Source organism: Lytechinus variegatus, chromosome 3, assembly GCF_018143015.1.
Source record: "Lytechinus variegatus isolate NC3 chromosome 3, Lvar_3.0, whole genome shotgun sequence".
NCBI lineage: Eukaryota > Metazoa > Echinodermata > Echinoidea > Temnopleuroida > Toxopneustidae > Lytechinus > Lytechinus variegatus.
The window spans coordinates 33543899-33556664 of NC_054742.1; positions in this window are offsets into that span (position 1 = coordinate 33543899).

Consider the following 12766-nt stretch of genomic DNA (forward strand, 5'->3'; position numbering starts at 1 on the left):
CCTGTAGCCCCCATGGGGGCCCAGGGGGAGGGCCCCCAAGGGGGAAACCCTGTAAATTTCAGAAATCTTCTTCTTCAGATCCAGAAGTAGAACAGTCAAGTTGTTTGGTGTGTAGACACATTAATAGGTGAAGAACAAAAGTTGTTCATGCCAGTTCCAGGGGTGGCCCCATTGGGGCCCTGTGGGGGCTTAAAATTTGGGGGTGGGGCACTTTAAGGAAAGTCCTATTTTTTTTTCTTCTTTTTCAAAATAGATGGTCAAATTTTATCCAAACCTGGCTGAAATCATGCTTAGGGGTAGGGGACGCACAGGTGTTTAAATGGTACCCCCTGGACCCTGTGGGGGGCATCCAGAGGCAAAACTGTAAAATTCTACTTCTCCTTCTCCAGTTCCAGAAATGGAAGTTGTGTCATGCATAGAATCTTATTGGGTGAAAAATTAAGAGTTCTTCATGACAGCTCCTAGGATGACCCCCTTGGGCCCTGTGGGGGTTTCGAGTTGGGGGTGGGGCATTTCAAGGGGGAAAATATTTTTTTCTGTTGCAAATTTGATGGTAAAATTTTATCCCATATTGATACTGGAATTGTGCTCATGAATAGGGGATGCACAGATAATATTCACATTGTAAATATGGCCCTCGCGGGGACCCTGGGGGGGGGGAGGTGTGGGAGAGCCCAAAGGGGCAAGACTCTGTAAATGTCTAACTTCTAATCCAGAAGTATAGGAGTAAGTTTATTGTGTCCAAATACCTTCATAAGTGAAGAATGGAAATTATTCCTGAAAATACCTGGGATGGCCCCCTCTGGGGTAAGGGGGGGGGGTGGGGTGCTCCAACGGTAAATATAATTGTTTTGTTCTTTGAAATGCATGTTCCAGTTTTATCCCACCTTTGTAGATATGATTCTTATATGTTTGCAATGCAAATATACATGTGCTTGTAAGCTGAGGAATAAAATTTGCTCATGGCACTTCAGAGGGTCTTGCCATTGGGCCCTGTGGACCCAAGTTCAATTTAGGTCCAGTAGGATTTCACAGTTCTAATTGATGCCATGCTCCTAGTTGCACCAAGGGAGCTTGCATCAGCTGAATATCCGTCAGCTCAGGTGAGCGTTAAGCCCCCTGGGGCTCTTGTTAATAATTTCAGGGTGAGAAAATCACTTGTCAGTATTGATATTTGGATATTTATATTGCAGTGGGTTTCGAAGAGTTTTAAAGCTACACGTTCGTCCTTTAAGCATTCGTGATTAAATCTTTTAACATGAATTCATTGTTCTTCTATCTTTGTTTTTCCTTTTCTTTTTGTTGTGTGGAACATGTAATTCACGTATTAAATGCCTATTATAATATGTCACCGAAGTTTGTTGTTTTCATGTTATAGTTGTCTGATACTTTGTCAAAATGATGGTGTGTGTGTGTGTGTGTCTGTCTGTCTGTCTGTCTGGGTGTGTACCTGTTTGTGTGTTTGTGTTTATGTATGTGTTATAGGATGAGAATAGAGAGAAAGGGGTGGACAGGGAAATTGATATAAAAGACCAAGAACGCATCAATACCTATTCTTTTGCTACTTGCTTTTATTTCTCTGAACTTGAATACCATCAGCAAACTGTTCACATAAACGTAATTATGACAATATCACCGCAGATTTTTTTTTTTTTTTGGTATTCTCCCGCTAAAAAGAAGTGAAATATGACAACTGGGACTATAGTCGTGACTTTCATCATGGAATATAGCTTTGAAGTACGAATCACTTATACAGTCAATCACTTCGGATGACATGCCCTTATCGCTTTCAAAGGACAGTCACTCAATTATTAACATATTGTTCTCTCAAGGTAGGCCACCGATTGCTGTCATTTCAACAGAATGCTAAATTTAACACGTTTTTCTTGAATGGTGATAAAGGAACTTTGGATTTCAAATTATTTAATTGCAATAATTTTTGGCTGTTGGAATCAGGGCTGCACAGAAGTTAAAAAAATGCACATGAATATAATAGTAAACCATGTTTTTGTATCTTGTTCAATACCAAGATCTCTTCAAAGAAATTAACTTTATATTGTTGGTTAATTGTAACTAAATAAACTATAAATTACTACTACTTCTACTACTAGAATTATACTACTACTGCTACTACTACTCTTGCTGCCAATAATGATAATTATTGTGACTATAATGATAATGAATATACCAATGATAACGAAGGACCTTGGATGAGTGGTTTCACTCCCCTGGTAACATTTAGTATTAAAGTTTGAAAATTTTTGAAAATAAGCTACTATTACTACTACTACTACCACTTCTACTACCACTACTACTACTACTCCTACTCCTATACTACTACTACTACTACTACTACTACTACTACTACTCCTACTACTACTCCTACTACTACTACTACTAAAACTACTACTACTACTATTTCGTACTGATTATGACTATAATAATATGAGTACATGGCTTCATTACCCTCGTAACATTTGTATTAAAGTTTTAAAAAGATTATAATAAATATTTAAAAAATTATTTATAGCGATTCTTTCTTTATTTTCCCCCTTTCATTTCTTCCCTTTTCCTTTTCCTTTGCTTAAACCTACAGGTGTTAGATTATACTTGGGGAGAATTAGGGATACACAAAAAAAAACACAAAAAAACACCCAAAAAAAACGGCACTATGTACAGCCCAAGTTGCCCAACTCCCGCCATAACCAAAAGTCCAAAACCAACAAACAAGAAGAACAATAATGATAGCCTTTTAGGGCCCCATGGGAGACCAACTTTATGTTGAATGAGCACCCTGGTAAAATATTTAAATGAATAAATAAATGAATAAACAAATAAATAAATACGTGTATCAACAACAACATTTCTCATAAAAATGAGATCAGCGCCCTAGTTCTAATTCCTCACTCTTCAACCTCTATCCTTCTGCGATTTATGTTTGCCGCCCTCTGTGTTCACGCCTCTTACGTGCGCACGGTCCTTGTTAATATTCTACATGCTTAGGCGGCAATTTGCGGTTTAGGTGCATGCAATTTGCGGTTTAGGGCCTTAACAGCCGCCGCCGCGTCCGCCGCAGATATTTCCTTGTGAGCGCTCTATCAGCTGCATTATTTCTTCTCCGATCGTCTTCAAATTTGGCATGGTATAGCGTAGAAGCCTATTGATTTTGGTGTAGGCGGAGGTTACATGGTAAGGTCAAAGGTCATTTTCAGGTCAACATTAAAGTTTACATGCAAGACTCTCTATTATGACACCTAACTTTGCAACCGTAAGTCACTTTTCAACCAAACTTGGATGATAGATGGCCTTGCATGGGGGACCTGCATGTTATGCTGCAGTCGGAGGTCACATGGTAAGGTTAACTGTCATTTAGGTCAACGTTAAAGTTTTCATGCAAGACTCTCTTATGACCCCTAACTCTGCAACCGTAAATCACTTTTCAACCAAACTTGGATGGTCGATGGATTTGGGGTACCTGCATGTTATGCTGCAGTCGCAGGTAACATGGTATGGTCAAAGGTCATTTTCTGGTCAACGTTAAAGTTTACATGCAAGACTTTCATATGACACCTAACTCTGCAACCGTAAGTCACTTTTCAATCAAACTTAAATGGTAGATGCATGGACTTCGGGGACCTGCATGTGATGCTGCTGTCAGAGGTCACATGGTAAGGTCAAAGGTCATTTTCAGGTCAACGTTGAAGTTAACATGCAAGACTCTCTTTCTCCGCAACCAAAAGTCGCTTTTCAACCACACTTGGATGGTAGATGGACTTGGGGGACCTGCATGCTAGGGTCATATTTTTTGGTCAAATTTCTATGTGAGCTCTATTATCGCAATGACGGATGACGCGGTGGGTTCGGGGGATACATGTGCTCGGCTGCGCGACCCGCCGTGACTGTGATTAGCGTATACGTGATTCTAATCATGTTCTAGTTTGGTTTCACACGTGCTAAATATTCGTCAGCCTTTTCACTGGAATCATTCGAATTATGATTTTGTTTTTACTGTATGAAAGGGCGGTTAATAAGGTATTGAAAGCAAGTTGGCCTAGATCGGGCCGCTCTAATAAATTGTAAGGGCAAGTTGCTGGTCCAATGAGTTTTAGAGCTGCATATCTAATTGCACTGTCTCCAACCGCCCTTTCACATGGTAAAAAAAAAATCATAATTTGAATGATGATTCCAGTGAAAAATAAAGCTAATGGCAATGCTTCAAACATCAGTTAAAGTATCTTGAATGTTATTTTATTAAGGTAGCCGTTTAGGATAGGTATGATAATTTTTTGGTGAGTTATAGGGCCTTCTCACAGGTGAATCTTGAATCATTGTAATGATCAGTGGCGTAACTACGGGGGGACATGGGGGCACATGCCCCCCCCCCCATCGGCTGGCCAAAACAAAACGAGGTAAAGGAGAAAAATATATTGTTTATTACATAAGAAACATTTTTTTTCATAACTTTATGAAACATAATTTGCTCAGGGCCTATGTCTTCATTGTTCCTGGTGCTCGTATTGTCTGACGAGATATATAATCCTGTTGTGCTAAATCCTTCCGTTTCAAGTCAATATACACCAAATAGATTTCCTCGTATTTCGTATATGTAGTGACGTGTTTCTTTTTCATGACGACTGAAAGTGATTGTCCCATTCTAAGGTCTTAATATAAATCATTTTCCCGTCTGTGCTCACGTTCGCAATAGTGGATTGGTGAGATATGTCTGATCTTCATGAGTTCCTACAAACAAGCCTTACAATGTTCCTCTTCAGGTCTGAATTTCCTAAATGTTCAGCTCGCTCTTCGCACTCGCAATATTTGATTTGTGAGATGCGTATGATAATCATGATCATAGTGACTACAAAAAGTAATTCATGTGCTTAGATGCAATTCTAACAAAATTATCAAGCGCATTGGCACTCGATTAGATTACTATGGTGAGATAGTATACTCTTAATGGATCCCTTAAAAAATATTCCTTAGAATATGTCTTTTTGGGGTCAATATATACAAAAATTTCAGCTCGCACAGTCGCACTTCGCGCCCGTGTTGTTTGTTTAGTGAGACAGGTATACGTATCATGATAAAAAAAAAATGCTTATAATGTCCCCTTTTAAGGTCAAGTCCACCTCAGAAAAAAGGTTGATTTGAATCAATAGAGAAAAATCAGACAAGCACAATGCTGAAAATTTGATCAAAATCGGATGTAAAATAAGAAAGTTATGACTTTTCAAAGTTTCGCTTATTTTTAACAAAACAGTTATTTATGAACGAGCCAGTTACATCTAAATGAGAGAGTCGATGATGTCACTCAATATTTCTTTTGTTTTTTAATTGTTTGAATTATACAATATTTCAATTTTTACGAATTTGATGATTAGGACCTCCTTGCCTGAAGCACAAAATGTTAAAATAATGGAATTCCCCGTGTTCAGGGAGGAATGAAACTTCATTTCACATGACAATGTTGAGAAAATCAAATGTTTCATATTTCATATAATAAAGTGCAAAATAAATAGTGAGTGAGTGATGTCATCAGTTCCCTCATTTGCATACCGACTGAGATGTGCATATAACTGTTTTGTGAAATGAAGCGAAACTTTAAAATGTCATAACTTATTTTACATCCGATTTTGATGAAATTTTCAGTGTTATGCTTGTTGAATTTTCTCTTTTTATTCAAATCAAGTTTTTGTTGGGTGGACTTGTCCTTTAGGTCTGAATATCAAACAATTCAAAATCGCGCTTCGCGTTCGCATTATTTGATCAGTGAGATACATATCCGTTTAATGGCACTGTCATTAAAATGTTTATTAGGTCAGTATACGTGACAACTGAGCGCGCTTCGCGCGTTCAGGGATACCGTGTTTACACTTGATCGGCTTTTGGTTTGCGTTTACACGTTGTTCCAGCTCGCGGTTCAGAACGGCGAGCCGATGCAAAAACCTGAAATGATACGCACACCAACGATAGGCCTATACGTCATAATAAAGACAACGCTGGATCAGTGCGCTCACAACACCTGTTCACAATTACGTCACAATGGTAAAGTAAATGAAATGCGCACAAATTGCCGATGCAGAATCGGCTTTCTGTTTACACAATAGCCGATTCTGCATCGGCTCGCGGTTCAGAACCTACTACTTTGGTGGTGCAAGTTGCCGGTTCTGAACCGCGAGCCGATGCAAGTTACTCGCGTTTACACGCAATGAAAAAGCCGATTCAAAAGCCGATTAAGTGTAAACACGGTATGTGTGACTCAAAATTTTTGCTGGTGCCCCCCAATGCCGTGACCGTGGTAATGATGATTGCTATTGTCATCGTAACTGTTATTAGCGTTCTTGATTCTAATCATGTTTTATTTTGGTTTCACACGTGCTGAATATTCATCATTAGCCGTACTTTTCACTGGACTCATTCAAATTACGATTTTTTTTACCGTGTGAAAGGGCGGTTAGTCACAGTCATAGGAATTCGGACACATTGCAAGTTTGAAAACTGTAAAACCAAACATCAATCCATTACAATAATCAACTTTACTACAACACTGTAAAAAAAATATTGGGTAAAGTTTTTACCACCATACGAGGGTAATTATGTGTCCAACCACTTTGGGGCAGTATTTTACCCAATGCGGGAAGCATATTGTTCAGTAAGGTTAACATGTTAAAATAAATAAGCAACAATACTTTAGAATGGGCAGAATAGAATTTCATCACACTGGATAAATAAATATGCCCAAAAGAAATGCCCAATGTTGGTTGGACACATACCCTCATGGAGCACATTTACCCAATATTTTTAGAGTGGATTTATTAACAATTCTTTTTAAGTATATTTCGATCGAATTCATTGAGTTTAAATGTAATATTTTGTAGTGATTTTGGCTACAGAGGTGCTTTTGTATGAAATACTAAAGGCTATACATTGATAATTTTTTTATGTTGTTCAACTGTTTTGTTATAAAGTATATCGTATACGGCGGAATACATTGTGAAGTGACCCACCTGGACGGCTTCTGCTTATTCATTTATCCTTATTTAGCCCCGTTCTTGATATGAATAGGCTTTTTTCTTGATATCAATAAAAAAAATGTTTTCAATAATGGCAATTATCGATATAAATGATATTCAATAATAAGATTAATGAGAAAACGGTTAATGTCATACGTAATGTCGGCATGCGCTGCCTAGCCAAATGAAAATTGAGGGGAAACAATGCAATTCCGTTCTATTAGAATGGTGTTATACACAAAATACCGAAATATGGCAAAATAAGCGAATAGGCCTACATTCAATGCTGTGTGTTTTTTCCCCGAGTCATAATTTGATTAGATATTTTATATGGTTATGACATTTTGCTTATATATATATTACTATGTTTTGTTTTACTTCTAATTTAGATACATATCATATACTGTACATACCTGAATTTATTTTGTCTTTATGTAATTATTTTGACCTTACTTTGTTCTGTTGAAAATTAAATAAATAAAATTGAAATTGAAAAAAATATTGGCATATTAAGGTTATCCTGATTTTATATACTGTATATTCATTATAGACTCTTTCCTTATAGGCCTAATAACATCATTCACCCCCTTTATATTTGCTTCCCCCTTCTCCTCTTTTTTATCTTTTCCTTAATTTCTTCTTCTTTCATCTTTTTTGGGGTGGGGATGCAAGTGGTTTCAAAATAGTGACAGTACTTGTATACAACAATGACAATGATGAAAGCAGTCATCTTGCTAGCATCACTGAACTTGCAATGGATGACACTCGTGCAATAAAGACCCCCAAACCAGGGGCGGATCTGCCATTTTTACACCGAGCCGGTCAAACCATACCCGTCAAACCTCGATCCGCCCCTGGTTTGAGGGTCTTTATATGGCACGAGTGTCAGCCACTGCAAGTTCAGTGATGCCAGCAAGATGTCTGCTTTCATCATTGTCTTTATTGTATCACAGGTCCATGCATGGGCGGAAATCCCAGGGAGGCAGGGGGGACGTGTTCCCCCTACCAAAAATAGTAGGGGGACACAATATCAAATGTCCCCCTACTATTTTTGGTCTTTTATGATGGAGAAAAAGACATCATTCACATTCGAAATAATACATGTATTTTGGGCTAAATTACCTTATACTTTGGGTGAAAACCTTTTTTTTTTTTGCTTGTCAAATTTTACAGAGTGAATAAAATAAGATGAGGGGAGTGTATGAGGTGAAAGATGAAATGATCCATTCAAAGTACTTGAAATATATAGCTGAAATTGACTCTTTTTTCAAATCGGAATATCAAATAGTTTAAGCTCGCGCTTCGCGCTCGCTTTGATTTTTCATGATAAAAGATGTGTAGAATGCCTAGATTCTAGGTCTAAATCTCAAACACGTGCATTTTTTCAGATTTTCAACTTGTTCTCTATTTAAATCATCCAGTTTCAGATCACAATATCAAGAATTTTCTGCTCGCATTATTAATGTAGAAAGGTCCCCCATTTCTCATCATTGTCATGATTTACAAACCATGAATAGAGTGTCCCGTTTTTAGGTCTAAATCTCGAATTTTTCTGTTCGCGCTTCGCGTGCATCAATTTTTAGTTACATAGCTACGATTACAAAAATTGATTAAAATTTTCTATTCTTTTTGGAGAAATGTCAATTTTTTCAGCTCGCGATTCGCGCTAGCGTTATTTGATAGTTGAAATATGTAACGTCTTCATGGCTAAGTGCAAGCAGTCCTTTTTTCGATCAGTTCCAATTAAACGTATATAAATATTTTCTGGCTGCAGTTTGCACTCGCATTAGTAAAGTAAGGAAGACCCCCAATTAATCACCCTTTTCATGATTTACAAAACATGAATAGAGTATCTCGTTCTTAGGTCTAAATCTCACAATTTCCCGCTCGCGCTTTGCGTTCGCATTATTGTTTAGTCATATAGCTATCATGTTTAAGTTAAAAAAGGGCTTAGAATTTCCATTCTTTAGGTAAAAATTTCAAAAAATATTAGGTAATAATGGCAGAGGCCATAATGGCATACTGTAAAAATGGCCAGTCTTAAACCCCCATGCAAAAGTAAAAAGCCCCCGCATGTAGGCCTTACATATATTAACTAAGAAAGTTCTAAGAGAATTTAGATAATGGAAAAGGTAACATTAAAAATCACAGATCGTCTGCACCAAATTGATAACCAAATTGTTGGGATATTTTATGTTTTCTGGACTTACATGGACGGTCTTGTCATGTCAAGTCGCTGTACCAATATTCAAATTTGAAGCACACTTTGGTTCGCAATTGTACTTAATTCATTAAAGGGGAAGTTCAATTGTAAAAATAGCAGAAAAAATAGATATTTGTGAGGGTTTTACTCTTAGAAAATCCATCAAAGATTAAAAAAGCTATAATTCTATATTTCAATGGTGACGTAATTTACGAGCAGCTTTCCCATTAGGGTGTATGAAAAATCAATGAAATGTAATTTTCTATAATAAAAAAAATCAAAATGATTTTTATTGTATCTTCAGTATGTATCAAGAGACAAATCAATTCCCAATTCGTTTATTATGAACTATTTTGTAGTGCATAAAGTGTCATGGAGCAGCTGCTCGTATATGACGTCACAGACTAAAAAACCTAAACTTCTAATAACTTTCTTGATCTTTAAAGGATTTTCCTCAAACCAACAATTTAATGTAAGTCGTCCATACACAAAAAATATTTAACAAGCAAAAAAGTCCTCGCTATAAAAAGGGGCACACTTGTAATAAAACCGCATATTTTGCTTACAAAGTTTAACTGTGCCTCTCGGGGGGGGGGGACGGGCCGGCTGTGCCCCCCCCCCCCCGAGATCCGCCAGTGACATCAATTCATCATGATCAATCATGATGTGGAAATAAAGAAAATTAAAATGTCTGTCTTCAGGAGTGAAGACGGACAGTCAACCTGTCTGAGAGTGCTGTTAGACTTAAATGAGCCAACAATAATTGAAAGCAATATAAATAGATTATCCATTTTAAGGATACAATTATCAATCATAATTATTGCAACTTTGATGAAATTTTCATGGATTTTGACTGTCTGAGTAATAGAGAATTAAACTCATTGTTGTGATCTTGTGAGTTCTAAAAATGCCTAATTCTTTGAATGCGCAATTCTTAAAAACATCCATTTGGGTTAACTTTGAAGCTCTGTAGCAAAAAAATCAAACACATGTACCTATGTTTATTTGTGCATACTTGAAATATTCAGGTGCTAAAGTATTTATGTGCAAAGTATGGATTTTCAATGTTTGGGAGCAAGACTTCGGAAACATTCGCATTTTACAAGGTATTAACAGACTTTTGCTTGCTTTCGGCACATTTTGGGCTGTTTCAAGCAAACTCGAGATACCTTGGACAAGGAAAATTTGAAAACGAGCACATGGACCCCATAGTTTAAATGACCTAAAACTTCAAGCCAACTCGAAACACTTTAGACACTGATAGTTTAAAAACGAACACATGGACCCCATATTTAAAAATAGTTTAATACCTTCAAAATATATCCTCTAAATCTAGATAGTATGATGAAAATGACATGGATTTTGAATGTTTGGAAGCTAAATTTGGAAGCATTTGCATTTTAGAGGGTATATGCCCTTTCCCTAATAGCAGACACGGTTGTGATTACGTCATTTTTGGGGTCAAAAACTGGTAAAACTCGTCATAAGTTATTTGTACGACGTTGTTACGACGTCATTTTGACGACTTTGAACAACTTTATTTTTCATTTTTGTATGACCAGATTATGACATGATTATGACATCATTCATTTACCAATCAATGACGAGGAAATTTGCGTTTTCATTTGACCAAATTATGACGAGATTATGACATCAAATTATTATTTGCCAATCAACGAAACTTTACAATTCTATTTTCAAAGTGCATATTATTTGCCATTTGTTTTCAACCTTGTCATGTTAGCAAGGCTCTTTTCGATTTAGAAAAAAAAAGAAATAGAAAAAGAATATGAAAATAAAGTAAAATAGTACATGAAAAAAATAGGAAATTATATAATCTTTAAAAAAAAAGCTCCAAAGTAGTGGCAAATATCATTTCTTGACTGGTTGCCAACCATAACCAAACAACAACAAGAATTAAGAAGAAGCTTTTATGTCATAGAAGTTTTTTTTGCTTGTTTTCGGCGCACTTTAAGTTGATTTCAATATTTTCAATTAATGTTTGGGAGCAGAACTAAGGATAGATATAGTTTTACCAAGACTTTCTCTTACTTTGGTATACAGGGGCGGATCCAGCTTTCGCCGATAGGGGGGTCCGAAAAATATTTTCATCAAAGTTTTTCTCCATTGGCCGCTATAATTTTTTTTAGGGGGTAGTCCTAACTAAAGACTCAAGTTTTAATTATATGTTAGCTTTTATTGTTATAAAGAAGATAAGGTATCTTATGTGGTCTTAATATATAATGCGAGCGCGAAGTGCGAGCTAAAATTCTTTGATATTTTATGTCCTTAAGAACTTACTGAAGATTCTGAGGAGTTTTTATAATCATGAACAAAGATAAGTATCCAACTAAACAATGCCAGCGCGAACCGAAATTTTATTACAGTAACGTGAAAAGGGACTCAATTAGGACTGTTTTAGTAATTAATGAAGAGGATACAAGTATCACCAATTAAATAATGAGAGTGCGAAGCGCGAGCTCGAAATGTTTGATATTCCGACCTGAAAACTGGACAGTATAAGCGTGTTTTTATTCAAATAAAGAACAAGCTGTGTGTCTCAAACAATTAATGCAAGCGCGAAGCACGAGCTTAATTTTTTGATTTACTGACATGATAAAGGAGCATTTGGACGAATTTCTGAAAGAATTTCCAAAGAGGATAGGTATCTCACAAATCAAACAATGCGAGCGCACAACGCGAGCTGAAAATTTTGATATAACAATTTGTGTAAATCAAACAAAATAATGAAAGCTTGATATGCGAGCTAAAATATTGTGTGCAAATTGATTTCAGAACTGGATATATGAAGTGTCATGTAATCCTCTTGAATAGGATTCATTACACAGGCAATGCGAGCGCGAAGCGCGAGCGAAAATTATGAAATAAAGTCTATTTTCCAATTCTTCCCCTCACCTTTTTCTTGTTTCCTTTCGGGTTCGGACCGGCCATTACGAGGCCATAAATTTTTACACATCATGGGTATAATACCACTTTCTTACTTTTCTTTCTGTTTTTCGTAGTTTCTATCAAGATAAAGAGTACACTTTTTTCTGCAGGTTGTCAAAATATAGGGGAGGTGGGGCCGGCTCGGCCCCCTCCTGGATCCGCGCCTGGGTATAGGCCTACACTTTGTTATATATCTTGAAACATTTATAACGTTTGGTGCGGTATCCACTGAGTAAAGATGATTTAAACTCATTTGGTAAATTCGTGAGGTCTAAGAGAGGCATATAATTATCTTAATTGCGCAAGATTGCATATCATTCAAATTAAATATGGCTACTTTGAACACATGTAAAAACTACAGTAAGCACATGAACCTATATATTATTTTTTTCATTTTCATAATGAATAGATACAGTCTGCTAAATTTGGTGAAAATTGCATGGACTTCATTAACCGTGGAACGTCCTTATAGTGATAGATGAATAAAGCTCTGTGCCTTCCTCCTGAGCAGATTATTATCTCACTCAACAGGCATTTTTCTTATAGGAGTGCGATGTGTGAGCGAAATTTGTATTTTAATATAGTTTTTCTATATTTTGAT